Source organism: Periplaneta americana, chromosome 14 (assembly GCF_040183065.1).
Source record: "Periplaneta americana isolate PAMFEO1 chromosome 14, P.americana_PAMFEO1_priV1, whole genome shotgun sequence".
In the NCBI taxonomy this organism is placed as follows: domain Eukaryota; kingdom Metazoa; phylum Arthropoda; class Insecta; order Blattodea; family Blattidae; genus Periplaneta; species Periplaneta americana.
The window spans coordinates 153,797,716-153,815,451 of record NC_091130.1 but is presented as its reverse complement, the minus strand read 5'-3'; the positions used below and the strand labels follow the sequence as shown (position 1 = coordinate 153,815,451).

At 33.6% G+C, this 17,736-nt stretch overlaps 1 protein-coding gene across 11 annotated transcripts in view; it reads right to left on the bottom strand.

Annotated features, from left to right (window-relative positions):
* Nucleotides 1-17,736, bottom strand: part of LOC138713875 (putative RNA exonuclease pqe-1) — a 203,417-nt gene that overhangs the window by 65,405 nt on the left and 120,276 nt on the right. For 3 of the 11 annotated variants that reach the window (XM_069846356.1, XM_069846362.1, XM_069846357.1), the window contains exon 2: nucleotides 114-178. The exons of 7 other annotated variants lie outside the window; for them this stretch is intronic. The gene's annotated coding sequence lies outside the window, so the exon portion shown is untranslated. The remainder of the gene's footprint in view (nucleotides 1-113; nucleotides 179-17,736) is intronic. One more of the 11 variants, XM_069846358.1, reaches the window with a different exon arrangement.

Sequence of the window (17,736 nt, the reverse complement as noted above, 5' to 3'; positions counted from 1 at the left end):
TGCGGAAGTAAACCCAACATTCGTTATTTACTATTTTATACAGGTTCCGTATTCACTTATTCACCTACTTACAGAATTCAGTAAGAAAATACACTAGTCATGACTGCCCTTGCCTTTCTCTATGGATCCTAGAACTGCAACGACTGGCAGTATGCAGAAATTAGCAGGCCGAGTTCTACTACAAAGGAAACAAATAATTCTTCAGCATAACTTAACATGGCCATGTAAACATTTTGGATGACTTTGGTATCCCTTAATAAAATCACCGACCATTTGTAACTGTGGGGACGGACATATCCTCTGAAACTAACGTACTGCTCTTATGTCATTTGGTTGCCATAGAAGCACTGCAGGTGCCATCAGCGAATAGGGATTATAAAGAATAGACACTGAGCGAATTTTCTTGTGTTTTGTTTCTCTGTGCACCGGCGTTTAGTTCCACTTTCAAGCGCTAGAGGTTAGTGTAATCGAGCATATGCTAAGATAATAATTGAGTATAGAATTGAGACACAGGATTCAAACATCGCCTACCTTATTGCATAATCCGGTAACGCTTTGCTTCAAATAAATTCAGGTTAACAGCTTTTCCTTATTTCTCAGTGACAAACTAGTTGTAATAATAATTTTTTTTATATTTGAGATATAATAAATTATATTATAAAATAATATAATACATTATAAAATTATGTATCAAATTCGTTTAATATTTGTATATAATATAATATAGGTATATGGTTTTACTTCTCATAAGAGTTTTGTTTTTCCATTTTCAGCGCTATCAAATCATTACGTATTTCAATTGTTGTTGGGGTCAACGTCTCAACTCTCATTATAAAGGAACTCTAGAGTCTAGACATTACAGTTAATGACGGATTTATTATTTTATGGATCCAATTTATTTTGAGTACATAATGTACCTAGATGTATTAATTATATGTGTTATATTTCCGCTGTGTCGACTGCTAGCTGGTGTGATATCAGCGCCAACTCTAGGGAGAAAGCAGAATCTCACGCTCTAGCTGGCTTGAAGGTCATTGAAATCAGTCCGGCTATATCAAAGGTACCGACGCGAAGTGTCCATACTTAATTACCTATACGCTGGTGCCATCCTCAGAAAAATTCGCTCATGTAGACCTAACAAATAAGTAATAGAAAGAATATAAAAGAGGTGGTGAAGAAAGCGCAGAAGTGACCAGATGTACCGAATAGTTTAATCCATGATGATGATGGTGGTGATAATTGCGATGGGGATTATGGTGGTTATTACGATGATTATGATACGTTTACTCTCCGACTACTAATGACGATAATGATTGTAATGGTCATCATAACGGTGGTCATTATTTACTTTCCCTCTATGGTTTATACATTGCGTTAAGACGTATGGAAGCTCGCCTAGAGCACGGACATATATTTTTCCTTGCACAAAACTCCTCCTTCGTGTTGAGGAAATCCTTGACACCATTTATATTTCCACTTCGTTGCAAATACGTGTGCGAAATTTATTTTAGTGATAGGTTTCAGTAGGAAATCTCATATTAATCAACAGCAGATGTGCTGTATAGCAAACCTAATGACTAGTACGTCTGTTTCCACGCCGAAATGTTGGAAAAAATCGTGTTACAAAATTAAATTTCTGGTAGAAAAAAAAACAGTGCTAGAGGTTTTCTGAAGTGCTTCCGTTACTCTTACCATTAAAACATTTCGCCATAATCTGCATTTCATGAGGATGAGAAGGGGAATTAGCAGAAGAGAACGGAATTCCTATAAGAGCGATTAGGAGAGAAAGATTTGGCGGAGGAGGGATTGCATTAACATGGAGAAGTAGTATTAAATGAAGAACATCTGAAGACAGCTTTGGAGAGAATAAGAGGAAGGTGATTTAGAGGAGGAAGGGAAATTGGACAAAATAGATGATAAAGACATACGGTTTTGGAGGAGGGAAAGAACATGTTTCTGATTTCAATCTCTTTGAGATGCTTTGAAGTATTATTATTATTATTATTATTATTATTATTATTATTATTATTATTATTATTATTATTATTATTATGCAAGTTATGAATACCCGCAAAGTCTTTTACTCAAAACTTACAGAATCCATTTAGTGTCAACGGGCCAGTTCGAAAAGGAAACAACTCGTAATTTAAAATTTTGAGGAAACTGCATTTTAAACGTTCATGTGGCTGTGAAAAAAGAACAATTAACATACTCTAATTTGAAACTTATGGTAAATATAACATATCGTTTTCAGAATTTGGAGTAACTTCAGTGACCCTTAGATTTTTCACAAAACCATGAAACTTTAAAATGCCGGCTTCTAAAAAATTGAATTCTGACTTGTTTCTCTTTTTACCTGATCCGTCGATACGTCCATAGGCTATAAAATTTTTCCAATATACACAATTCAATAAATACACCAACCTAGTAGAATAATTTTGCTCCATTACTACTTTGCGTAATGGTACTCACAAGAGTCCACTGACAACACTTAAGAACTAGTTAAAATGAATTGAGGGGACCTGAAAACATATTTCATTCAACTCCGTAAGTCTACGTTATCCTAATTACGACCTACAGATAGCAATAGGTCTCAACACTCAAAAGATTTCAGGAATGTTGAAACTGTCTTAAAAATATATAATAGTTTAATACGAAGTAAATTAGAGTACGCATGTGTAGTTTGGAACCCTCACTATCACTCGCACTCGATCATTCTAGAGAGAGTACAGAATAAAATCATAAAACTGCTATATATGAAAAAAACATTCATGTTACAACATATTCCAATCTTATGAATCCATGCTGGTTTAATTTAATGCACCATCTCTCAGTAGTCGCAGGATAAGAGCACAACAAATGTATTTGTTCAAAACTATAAATGGCTTAATAGACAACCCTGATCTTCTACAGCTAATTAGTTTCAATATTGGTAAATCAAATTTGAGAAAGCGATCTCTCTTTTATTTACAGACATCAAAAACACAACCTCGTAAAATGTCTCCACTTTTATTAATGTTTCGAACTTACAATCATCTATCAAATAAACAGGATTTAGATTTCTCGTTATCGTACAATATGTACAAGAAAAAGTTATATACAGCAATAGTTTCATGATAATATGTTAAATTCTAGTTGCATGTTAGTTATAGTTATAATCAGATATCCTACTAATTGGAACACGTGTTCTGTAGTAGTGAATTTCTTAAATAAATTAATTAAGTCTATTAGTCCTACTCTATAATACTGTATTCTGAATTTATTAACATAGTGTTATATTTACTCTGTAATTTGCCAATTATAGCTACATTTTACATTTTTGGCTATGATATCTATAGTTAACTCTTTTTAATTTATTTTTATTTGGTATTTTTCATTTATATCTATATCTGTGTCTTTTATTTAGGTAGTATCTATTTGTTTTTTTTTTTCATTTTTAATTTTTAATTTGTAATTATACTTGTATCTTGCATTTATTTCTGTTTTATCCCTTTTTTCATATTATATGCAATTCTATGTTTTTTTTAACAAATATCTGTACTGTCTATTGTAATTGGGGCTTTGCCCTGTTATAGACATAAATAAATAAATAAATAAATAAATAAATAAATAAATAAATAAATAAACACGCCATGCTCTCAGAATTCATAGAGCAGGATGGTCGAATATGCGATAAAATTGGATCCATTCCGAAACAAACTCCTCATTGTCCACAAGAAGAGAGTCACTTGCATTTAACGTCCTGTAATGCCAAATATTCTACAAGCCTGCCAAACCTAGAGTTAATTCGCGATATTCTCACCAGATGTCTGGAAGCACTGTTCTCGTCTCTACGTATTGAAACCACACCGAAAACGCGCCGATCGTGTTGGTTAAATACTTAAAGTTAATTTTCATAAGTAGCAGCACGGACGAAGTTAGTTCTTGTGTTTGTGTTGGCTGTGACAGTTGACCTGATACAACGCCAGGGCTCCTGCCTCATTAGTCACTCTCTATATGCGACTGTCGTAACAGACGAGTGCGTCACTGAGAACGACAAAATATCTTTAAAACAAACCGAGGTTCAGGGCTACTTCCCACCAAAACACGGACTGAATATCTATCGAGAGCACAACAGATGTGTTATTTTTTAACTGTAATATCATGTGCAAACATCATACATAATACTAATAGCAATGATATTGAATTGAGAAGTTTTTGTCATCTAGTCAGCTTTCAAAAAAAAAAAAAAAAAACTGAAAGTTAGAATTAAACAGTTATATTACCGATTGTTCTGTATTGTCGTGAAACTTGAAGTCTCACTTTGAGAGAGGAACAGAGATTAGGGATGTTTGAGAATAAGGTGCTTAGGAAAATATTTGGGGCTAAGAGGGATGAAGTTACAGGAGAATGGAGAAAGTTACACAACACATAACTGCACGCATTGTATTCTTCACCTGACATAATTAGGAACATTAAATCCAGACGTTTGAGATGGGCAAGGCATGTAGCACGTATGGATGTATCTAGAAATCCACTATAGTGTTTTAGTGTGGACGACTGAGGGAAAAAGAAAATGATCTTTGGGAATACCGAGACGTAGATGGGAGGATAATATTAAAATGGATTTAAGGGGGGTGGGCTATGATGCTAGGAACTGGATTAATTTTGCTCAGGATAGGGACCGATGGAGGGCTTATGTGAGAGCGGCAATGAACCTCCGAGTTCTTTAAAAATCATTTGTAATTAAGTAAGTAATGGTAATAATAATAATGATAATAATAATAATAATAATAATAATAATAATAATAATAATTTCATATCGTTTTTCAACTGTAATAAGTTTCATGAATAAATACCATATAGTAAAACTTGTTCAAAGCGAAATCGAAAAGGACCCAATTTATTTTCAAAATTGGACAAGTTTCTACATTACACAAAGCTACAGTGATGGCAACATACCGTCAAAAATGTATTCAGTTTTAAAACATCGCACTTATTGTTGTATTTCCTACATACAGATTTTAATACTTTGAAAATACACATGCGTAACTTAAATTCAGAATGCTCTTCGCGGGACTATAATTAAAATTATGTTTTGAGATTTTTTGTGAAGTATTTGATTTTTAAATCTGAGCACCGGTGAAGAAGATAAAAATTTTCATTTAGGATATAATTATGTTTCGTTAAATTTCCGTATTTTTTTAAGTTTAACAATTCATTACACGAAAAGTATTTAATCAAGAGCCAATTACATGAACATTTTTGTGTGATATGTAGAGAGTATTCGTGCAAAATTTCATGCAAATTGGAGCAAATACAAATCGCGAGGGACCATTTGTATGATGAAAAATGTCGTTTTGAAAAAAACGCAATTTATTAAAAAATGTTGATTTTCTTCATCTTGTGTATTTCAGAACTCTCCAGCGCCATAGCTTTTCCCTTCTTCTTCTTCTTCTTCTCTTCTTCTTGGCTTCCTCCTTCCTCGTTTTTGACATCCTAGCCGCCCTCTTGGAATCAGTATTTGACCTCTTACTCTCATACAGCCTCCTGTTTTTTCGCCTCGCTACTATCTCTTGTGCTACTCTTGGAAGGTCCTCCTGTCTGACAGAGGTCTCGTGGTGTTGAATGGCACTGCATCCCATATTGTACTCTCCAACAGCATTGCAAGTTGCTATTTCCAGCCTCTTTTTGGAAATTAAGATTTTTCTTTGGACATGTTCGTCATACTTTCATTTTCATTTTTGGTTGATTACGGTGGTATTGGTTCCTAGAATCATCAAAAGATGGCAGAGGAGGCATGTTTTGAACAAAGTCCGTCGATAAGTGAGGTCGTCGCACGTCGCCATATTTGCGCCATCTATTCGGTTTGTTGACATCGGGTTGTGGAAATATATATCATAAAATAAGTTTTCAAAATGCCTGGATGTGCAACCCCAAATTGCTCAAGACATTCCAATAAAGGTTTTCGATTTTTGTCTTTCCAATGCTTATACATTGGTGGAATGGGATGAGAGGACCTGACTAAGAGCTGTTCGACAGCGACATCTAGCGACCTTGGCTTTGAAGTATCTACAGCGAAAACTAGGGGAATTTGAATATGAGAGTCGAAAAATAAGATATTCTTACAATTGAGGAAAAGTGGGCGTTGCACGTTTTAAACCTCTGCACGCGGCATTTTAAAAATAGTCGACAGACCTTTAAAAATGGCGAATGAAGGCTAAATATAGAACAAAAACGTAGAAAAATGTGTCAAGTCACCATGTATGTAAAAAATCAAAATTTGAAATTTTTTGCCATCTTGGCTAAAAATTCAATCCTATTGTCCCTTAAAATGGTGTCTACCACAACGATCCTGTTACGGTCTTGGTTCAATGCACGACCCATGAATCCCGATGTTCTCTTAATTGCAATAAAACAATTAGGTCTAATACTATTTGTATCAACATACTTGTGCGAGTGTACATTTTCTGCTTTGATTTTCTTAAAGAAAAAAATAGAAGTAATTTCATGTGAAGTTATACTTGTGACTTAGAGTATCGGTACCTACAATTGAGCCAGAATTTGACAGCATAAACCTTATAGTAAATCTAAAAAACTGGTTTCATTTTTCACAGCAAAGACATGCTACAAAGTAAAATAACTAAGTACCGGTATTTACGTATTTTCATGTTATATTCAAAATTGAAACAAAAATTTTATATCGTTATCAACTTATTAAGGATCCTTAATTCAATACCCAAATATTTAATGAGTATAAAATGCCTTTGGTCTAAATTATGCAAAAAATTTTATGGGGTCCGCGAAAATAAAGCTTGAGCTTCAAGGGGTCATCTTCAAGCTCAATAAACGAAGTACACGTTCACCTCTTGAGAATGGATGATTTTTATGTTCAGTCACAATCTAGTCACAATACTATCTATGGCTAATCTGTTTATTTTATAACGGAATAATTTTTGGAATTACAAGAGAGGAGGCGGAAGTGTCCGAGAAAACCTCCCCCCGTACAATTCGCGTCTGTGACGAATTCCTTTTTGACTTGCCAGGATTTTAACCTTTTTCCAAAGTGACAAAAGTCTTGTAATTTTTTCACTAAATAAATGTTAAAATTCTATATTTTTAGTATCTTCTATTTTGAAGAGATTGAATATATCTGTAATATATCTGTGGTGTTTGGTCAAAACATGGTAAGTCAAAAAAAAAAAAACTACTTTGAGATACAACAGTTTTATTTTCACTTTACCTATACAAATCATAATTCCAGTTTACATACAAATGTAAATGAAAATAACAAAAGATTAGATGGAGATATCACGACTAAACCAGCTAAAAAAGGCCTTTTTTGTAGTTATCATGTTCTGACCAAACACCACAGATATTATAGCCCATTCAAAACGTCATGCGTCAGGATAATTGTTATTGTATATCTCTGTGTGAGTCACGGCCGTTGGTTCGAACTTCGCCTTGAACATGGATGTTTGTTTGTAGTCAATATGATGTCATGGCGAAGCACTGACACTTACAGTCTTATAAAAAAAAAGTTAGGTCTCAAGAAGTCCAGATATGAACTTCAGGCCAAGGCTCTTAGACGACTGCATGCGCCGTAAAGGAATCTTGTTTACTAAATCAATGGATGGATTTAGTTGATGTTCAATATTTAAACATCAGTTGACTCGAAAATAACTTCAGTTTATGTGAATACTTAAACATTAAATGCACAACATCGCTATTTACTCAGAACAGGCTCCAACAATAATTTACGTCAAATAAATAGTATTCTGTCAGCAAAGGAAGAAATAGAAGATGATGTGATTTTGAAAAAATAAATAAATAAATAAATAATAGTAATAACAATAATAATAATAATAATAATAATAATAATAATAATAATAATAATATACGAATTGTCATAATTCTTATTAAAAGAAAAAATAGTGCTGTGTATTTAAAATACATGAGTAAAAACAGCACAAAATTGCAGAATCAGTTACAGTAATTTTCGTCTAAACTAAAAAACAATAACAAAGGAAGATAGACCTCTGTTCCGAGATGCAACAGTTGGGAAATTTCTTTCTTTTTTTTAATTGGTTATTTTACGACGTTTTATCAACTGCTATCTAGCGTCTGAATTAGATGAAGATGACAATGCCAGCGAAATGAGTCCAGGATCCAACGTCGAAACTTATCCAGCATTTGCTCTTAATGGGTTGAGGGAAAAACACGGGAAAAACCTCAAACAGGTAACTTATCCCAACAAGAATTTGAACCCGGACCCGCTTGTTTTACGGTAAAGCATCCTAACCGCTACTCCAAAGTGGTGGACGAAATTTCTTCAATTCAGAAATGTAAGACACAAAGTAAGCTACACAAATTATTTGATGCAAATGACTCAATAGTTGGCAGCTTGGAGATGGAACAAGAAATTTAATATCGTAAACATGTTGCGTTTAGTTTATTTCAACACGCGTGGCTAACATGACACATCATTCTGTTTAACCTAATTTCAGTAAAACGAACGAGTTCCCGGATTATGCATGGATGTGGAGCTGTGCCACTTAAAGCGACGATGTAGCTAACGTTGAGACAATCTGCACGTCCCGTTGCTTTCGGAAACTTAATCCAGGACTGCGCTCAACTTGTAGTCGGAGGTGATGATATTTCCTGTTTTTCGCTTCTACCAAACAGCACAAAGAAATATAACACTTCTTTTCATAATACTCTGAGGAAAACATTTAGAGCATTTAAGCTGCAGCAACTCAAAAGCAGGGGGAAGACAAAAATAAGTTTATATATCCGTTCTAAAACAGGGCGAAAGCAATGGTAAACTTTATTATTTAGCAGACTATGGCTTGAGCCTTTTGTTTTATTGGTGAAATGTATAAATACTCTAAACGTTTCCAAGAGCCAACCTTCGTTTTCGAGTGGACAAAAAGGGTCGTTAAAAATGCTGAATCAGTCTATAGAAAAGCAAAGTATGACATCTCATATTCTGAAACAGTGTTTACCAAAGTGGGCGGTAGAGCCCCCAAGGGGGCTCTTCTGATTTTCAGGGGGGCGGTAAATTGTAAGAGGGTAGTAACGGATGGTTTAGTTTTTATGTGCATTACAGAAACAATTATATGTTAATAATAATAGACAACGAAATAGGGGGAGAATATCATCGAAATGATAGCCGTCCAAATCTTTGATTTAAAATATCGGCGTCCTAATCAATTAAAATGAACAAAAAGAAAATGTAAATTAATGTTAAAAAAATACATAATAAAATTTTAAAAAAGAATATTCTGCGACAAGAAGTGGTAGCTATCAAAACGATAAAATTTTATTGAAAATAAATAATATACATTGAATATTATAAAGATGAATAGAGATGATGATTGATGATGTTCAACGATGATTTTAAAATGGTTGATGCAATTGTCTGAAGAGTCTTATCAGGAACCTTTAATTTTCTGAGGATCTCCAATGTAAATTTGGGAATTGTTCCTCGCGCACCAAACTTAAGTCCAATGACATTCCAATCTTGAATATTATATTTATGACTGAGATCATCACAGCATGGAAGGTAAATAGCGCGTTCCTCTTCATGTACCTGCTTTGCTTGATCTTCATTAATTTCGAACCTTACAGTGGGGTCAAGAATGAGACCAGTTTTTTTTATCTCGGTCAATTATTATGATGTCAGCACGCCGTGTAGATCCTTCCGTAGAAAGACATTGAACTTCCTCATATACTTCGTATTCACCATGTTCCCTTAATCTGTTAGCAATTATTGAGTGGACTGTGTTAAATAAAGAGCTTTGAATTTATTTTAAAATGTGTGTGGTGTAATTTTGACAGTACGCTAGTTACTAGATTTGTAATCAGAAATTTGTAAAAAGGAATTCTTTGATGAAAAAATAATTTGACAGCTCTTTAAGTGCCACGCCCCCTTACAACCTTAATTTAAAAAATAAACATATTTTATGCTCGACCATGTCGAAATGTAGTAATTATACACCTTGTAGCAGTCCTTTAATGCATGTCATTGAAGTACACCTATTCATTAAAGTTCAGGTTTTCGATTATTCTCGGATATGCAATCGAAAGACAACGAGGGAAACGTCACGGAGGCTGGAAATCCAATACTGTTGCAGAAGGTTATGTTCTCTTACTATAATAATTCGCGTTAATTGTAAATAATATTCAAATAAATTCAATTTGTCATCTCGTTTTTCAATTCTAAATCAATTTCCAGGTTATATCAAAATTAGTTCATGTTACATTACATCAAGGTCAATGACATTATTGTTCCTCGGAAAAAAAATCAATACTTTCGCGTCTGCGCACATCTCACAATTTACGAGCGATGCATAAGGTCACTTCCACTCTTCAGTTAGATACGAATAAAATGAATACTTCTGAATAGTTTCAAGTTAGAAATGTGGTCGAGCATAAAAAGTCGTATAAAACTTGCCTATAATTGTAATTAAGATGCTCGTATGAAAATTATGAAACTCGCTTGCGCTCGTTTCATAAACAAACATACTCGCGTCTTAATTACTATCATTATAGGCTCGTTGCATAATGTACTATTTTGTAATCAGAATTGAACTAAATCCATTTGGGGTATGAAAATATACTAAAGAAGTGAAATAGCCAATATATATATATATTTTTTTTTTTTTTGGAAAATTTTCATGATTTTCAGTGGAGCTTCCCCTTAAGTGGGTAGTATTCCATCTTTGCTTATTTTTTAGAATCTAGTAAAAGTCTTTTCGATGTTGCCATACTGACTTTTAATCTTGTAAATCAATGTTTCAAACGTGTTTCAACCGTAAATTTTGCCTTCTACTTCTTACTTGTGTCATATTTTAGCCACTGTTGAGTCCAACTAATGTACGAATTTTTTTATTCGGTGCAAATATTGAGTTGCCTAGTTCTTGCATTCAGGTTAGGATTTGATGAAGCTGACAGTCTGTTTAATTACGCAGATTTATTGTATGTTATTGGGTAGCACATTAAATATAGACAAAACTATTAATATCTAAAAACTTGTTTTGTGCGAGATCGTGCGTATTTGCTTGTTTTCCGCACAGAACCAATACGCGGTAAGTATGAAATACCACATTCAGTATTCCCAACGTAACACACATAACAATTTCCCTCTTCTTACCGCTTAAGCGCGACATTCATTTCACTGCTTTAGGCTTTTAACATATTATTTTTAGAGACCTTTAACATAGTAATAATTATAAATTGGAAACTTACCACTGCAATTTCACCTAAGTTGCAATGTTAATTATTGTTTTTAAATATTTGCAAAAATTAAGTAAAGTCTACTACTCCACGAAACTTATTGCATTCCTGCTACAAGTAACATTAAGGAAGCCGTGAAAAAATCAACAAGATTCCAGATGCCGATGTTATTACTGCAATATAAATAATATTGTTAAAATATTAAAATGAAAAATAAATCATTACATAACCTTACCGTTTGTTTTAAGTTCGCATTTATAGACTGGGGGGGGGGGAGACAGACGTATATCACGGCCTGCTGGAGTATAGTAAACACAGAAAACATTTTATAGCAACAATGTTGAAGAAAGACATTTTGGTGCTCCGAAGTTGCCGTCATTAAACAGAAACCAACATGTAGATTTCACCATCATCATCATCATCCTTCACGAATTAGGCCTCTGTAGACCTGTTTCGGCCCCATCTAGCAGTCTTCTTAAAGGTCTTCCTGGTCGACGATGTCCTCTAGGTTTATATTGCATCATAATTTTTGGGATTCTTGAATTTTCCATTCTTCTTACATGATCTAGCCAATTGAATTTGTATCTGCTGATTTTTTCTTCTACTGACTCTACTTCTAATTGTTCTAAAATTTCTTCATTCCTTTTTCGGTCTAAAAGAGTATATCCTGCTGTCCTCCTCAAAAATTTCATTTCCGTTGCTTTGATTCTGTTCATTTCATTGCAACTAATTAGAAATTCGTCTTTCAGGTGTGTAATAAACGATCTTCGCACAAAATAAACGTTTCGCTTTTTCAATCTTTTCCTCGAACATTAAAACGTCAACATACCGCTCTTGTAACGTATATTACTATTGTAATTAATTATGTAAATCTACTCCAAATGGTTTAGGAACGAAGATATTTTAGTATTGATGTATTTATTTCATGTTTTCCTATTTTGCCAAAACAAATGTCATATTTCGGAAAAAATTTTCTTCATGCTGTGTCGTCTCTATAGATCACGTTACTGATCTGTTGTTGAGCCATTTTAATAATCCCAGGGAGTATAATACATTCCTTACCATCTTTTTATCTCAAGACAGAGATACACTTAACCTTCTAAACGTTGTCAGTTTTTAATATACTTCATTAGCAATGGAGAAAGTCCAAGCTACCGCTTCCAAATTTAATTATACATGGGGAGCCTAACATCGTTACGAGAAGTAAAGCAAGATGATTGAGAAAGATTGACGATGTTATGAGGACTTAAGGCTATGGGTCTGTGAAACTTCTAACTTCTACATTTTTACACCAATTAATCTGGAACTTTTATATATTTAATACAATGTGGACATGTCGTACAAAATTTTCACATTATTATTATTATTATTATTATTATTATTATTATTATTATTATTATTATTATTATTATTATTATAGATATATTAATTTGTCCTACAGACTTTATCTGTAATATTGACACTTATTATTTTAGGAGAAAAATTCGCTCCGGCGCAAGATTTTGATTAATTCCATCACGACACTATATTTTATGAAATAAATTATTAACAAATTTACACAAAGAATTCAAAACATTACTCGGAGCAAAAAATATTAATAAAGGAGCCTTATTTATTTTTATTTCTCTATTTTCAATAATTATATTCAATAATTTCGGGGATTGAACCCGGGTCCTTGGTTCTACATACCAAGCGCTCTGACCACTGAGCTACGCCGAATTCAATCCACAGCACTGGATCGAACTTTCCTCCTTCGATGTTTCCCTTTGTGGCCTGACTCCAAGTTAGGCATATATGTTGACGTGTATCCAATGTCAACTGCCTTTATGCTAGGAGCGCACTCAGTTGAGTGACTTGTTGGCCGGGAATCCGCAGTTATTATGCACTGCTAGCTGAGAGAATATTATAAAGGTAAAAAGGTAAAGGTACCCCCGTAACATGCCATGAAGGCACTTGGGGGGCATGGAGGTAGAGCCCCATGCTTTCCATGACCTCGGCACTAGAATGAGGTGGTGTGGTCGGCACCACGCTCTGACCGCCTTTTACCCCCGGGAAAGACCCGGTACTCAATTTTATAGAAAGCTAAGTGAACCTTGGGGCCGTTAAGATATATTAATTTGTCCTACAGAATTTATCTGTAATATTGAAACTTAATATTTTAGGAGAAAAATTCGCTCCGGTTCCGGCGATCGAACCCGGGTCTTTGGTTCTATGTACCAAGCGCTCTGACTACTGAGCTACGCCGAATTCAATCCACAGCATCGGATCGAACTTTCCTCCTTCGATGTTGGCAGTTGACATTGGATATACGTCAACATATATGCCTAACGTGGAGTCAGGCCACAAAGGGAAACATTGATCCTGTGGTGTAGATTTAATTCGGCGTAGCTCAGTGGTCGGAGCGCTTGGTACGTAGAACCAAGGACCCGGGTTCGATCCCCGGCGCCGGAGCGAATTTTTGTCCTAAAATATTAAATTATTATTATTATTATTATTATTATTATTATTATTATTATTATTATACACTGCCACCGGGAGTATACCCAATTGCAGTGCTAATAAATAAATAAATAAATACATTGACGAGCGAGGAGAGAGGAACTTCTCATGATCTGAAAAATAATTCTAATCCATCATCCAACAGAGAGTTCCTCTTTCCTTATGTTCTTTGATATTGGAGCTGATGAATAGCTTCGAAATGTTTGATATTTTTCATTCATGACACGATATAAATTCTAAAAAATGTTGTACCATCAAAATATTAAATCTTTCTCAATTTTGGAAATGATTTCAAATTCTGCAGATTAATGAATGGGAACAGTTTTACGAGATAACCTGAGTAACTTAATTGTAACGTTTTTCGGTTCTACAATAATTAATATAAGAAACTTATAATATAACAAAGCCTTTTCACATGCATAATGTACATAATAATATGTGTTATGTTTCTTGAGAACATCTCAGAGTCTTTTATTTACAAGATAATATAACAGTCACATAGGATGTAGAAAATATTGAGGACGCTCATGTGAAGAAGACAATTGAATAGCTAACTGGTAACCCGTTTCCACGCACGATACGCAGGGCAGTTGGAACTCCCATGCTTTCTCGACTTTGCCACCACGAAGAGGCAATGTTATCAGTTTCACGCTCTGGTAGAATTCTATCTGCCGGGCAAGAACGGGTAGTTAATTTTATAGGAGTTTGTCTGGATCGCTAAGCCGTTATGAGATGGAAATTATCACCTTCACCTGGTCTCGAAAACGAACTCATCCAATCCAGCGATGCAATTTAACTATTACACTTCTACTACGTCATATTACTTTTGGCCAATAAAACGGTACGCAAGGACGTGTTTCAACCAATCATGGCTGTTTATCGCTACAATTTTATCACTTCCCTAACATTTGTTTGTTTTTATCACTTCCCTAACATTTGTTTCTTTGTTTGCTAACATTTGAAATTGCAAATTCTTTACGGTACTATGAAAAATGCTTTGCGATCGTCATTTGTTTCCCGCATAGATTAGTCAACTGAAAATGGCTGATCCGTTCAAACGTTTTGGTGAAGCTAACATTAGTGAAATAGAATTTTAGTGAGTCAATTAATATTTTATTGTATTATAGTACTTTACTTCTTCTAATCTTCATATACTTTCTTCTAATCGTGTAATAGTCGATTAAATCCCACTCGAGTTTTGATTTTCTCTAGATAAATCAAAACCTCCAGTGAGATTACTGTTGATGAATGTATTCATCTGAGAAATCCAAACCATTGAGTGTTGTTGATGATGCCGATTATTATTATTATTATTATTATTGTTATTATTATTATTATTCATTCGTTCATTGTACATGCAATTACGTTCTCAACTACGAAGATTCTTCAGCTTCTATAAGATTGCGGATATTTTACAGCTTATTTACGAAAAGGAGGTTGTGAGGGAGAGTGGTGATTTAACGTGGATCGCCTTTCTGCGTACCACTCGAGAAAAAGTGTAACAAAAATTACAACTCCCTTATGGGGGCTGCGTCGATACCATCCACAATGTATTCGTTAGTTGAATAGCTTCATTTGTTCTTCATGGCCCACGTTATACCTCTGCTAGAACATTGATCAAATGGAATGCGCAGCCTATGCTCATTATGTTAGCGCATACATTCTCATTTCCTTTTATATTTTAGGGGGTTATGTGGATCGCATTATTTCATGAAAGAAACCACTAAGCCATCCGGATGTCGTCATAGACAATTCCAACAATAATGCTGACATATTAATTAATAAATGAATAATGAATTTTGATTTTTCTTTATTTCAGTTATACAAGGAGCCCGTGTTAAACAGCTCCTGTAGATCTATGATTTCGATATCATATGGACTTGGAAAGATTCACGTGAAATGTTTTTAACGTGTAAATGCTTAACGAAACATTAACTTTAATTTTAATTTAATTAAAAATTATTCATACACAAATAAGGGTGATTAATAAATGCGGAGAGGATAAGAACAGACGTAGTTAATTTAATATAGTCTAAATCTAAAGTACTTAACTGTGGTATTAATTTTCAAATGAATCAAATTATATATTGTAATGAATGACATTATTATTTATTACAATTTCAAACAACTCATTGCCGTCATATTGATGTGGGAATCGTTTCGACTATTATCGATAACATTGTTGTCTCGAAACTAGGCCTCATGGAATGAGGAAGCGATTATGTATTGTTAACGAGAAGGCTCCGCCTTGTTAAATTTAAATGCGGGCAGTATACAGACGGATATTAAAAGCAAACTTTTATTTCAAATCGCAAAAATGTTTTAGTCCCAGCCATGTTCACAATAAGAACAGAATGAACCTTCCACTCAATTATAAGGATTCCATCAATCCCCTATCATATTTTTTAAGTAATTTTCTTGAAGCTATCCGAAGGAAATGAATTAAACAATGTTTCATTGCGATAACGGATTTAATCTACGCAAGCCCATGGACAGAATGATATTTTGCTTCAACAATTGAATATATAATTTATTTTATTGCTAATTGTATTGTATTATAAAATTATAATGAATAAATAATCAAACAATTTTGCTCGCAACTCAAGAACGGAGAAAATAGAACATAAAAAAGAAATGGATATACATGTTAAAGAAAGGAATTTAATACAAAAAACAAACAAATTAGAAGAAAGAAAAAACTGCATCTATATACGGTATCTCTTCTCGGATAATATCAATATTCACTATATCACTCATGTACCTATTCACCAATGGAATGTAGACCTAACAATCCGTTACATTTTAACCAATCAGACCTATCTATGGCTGCAATATATCGTTTTAAACTATCGATTTTGTTTTATCGCTACTGCTTGACCATTGTTTCCTCCTACGCAGACAATAAAAGAAGGCCATGGCTCTCTGCACGTAAAATGCTTTCACAACCGCAGGAGCAAGGTTGAGCAGAAGGCAAGACATATTGCTCTAGATTAGTAAATTAGATATCTTGTTACGAGCCATTTTATTTTCATTCATTACGTATTACTCTCTTCGCGAAATAGAACCAATACAGTTTCAGTTGCTAGAAATTGGAACTCGCTTCCGAGTGATGTAAGGGGGTTGTTGGACAATAACTTCATTTAGGTCCAAATTACATAAATTCTTACTTAACAGATCAATTGCTGATTAATATTTGTTACTTATAATGAAACTAACATCTGTCCATTCTTATTATTATCATTAATTTCTCTAAATAGATTTACGAAACCTCTAATGGCAATTACATTAATATTCTCATTATAGAAATATATTTTAGATTTATATATATATTTTTTTCTCCCTGTAACATAGTCCTAGTAAGCTTATATTAAATTAATTTTCATCATTTTACTAGCTATCTCAAATCTTAAATTAATTATAATTGATTGAATTAAATTAGCTCATAAATTAAGTTACTACTTTACCTTATAGGTTTATCTAAATTTAAATAAATATGTAGTCTACTAGTCTTTAAAACTTACTGAAGAATATAGCTGGAGAACCTTTTAAGTGTAGTGTAAATATTTGTAATTTAAATATGTATTGTATTGATTAAGGCTGGTTGAGTGGAAGAGAAGGCCTTATGGCCTTAACTCTGCCAGCGAAAATAAAACATTATTATTATTATTATTATTATTATTATTATTATTAATACTGAAGAGCACTCGATATAGGCCTAAAATAAAGGAAGCTATATTGGAAGACAGATGAAATCTTCAGTTTTTCAAGTATTAATACTTCTTTTTATTGTATTGAAGATAATAAATTTATTAACGAAATGTATTCCGTACTCGAAAAGGAAAGAGGAAAAGTAGAGAGAGAGAGAGAGAAAGGGAGACAATTGGATGTATAAACTCGCTTGTTTGATATTAAATTATTCTTCTGTGGCACTAAGATTGAGAATTAATTGATAAATTTTATTCTGAACTCAATAAATGATATTATACACACTAAATCCGAATAATATGACCATGAAACTAG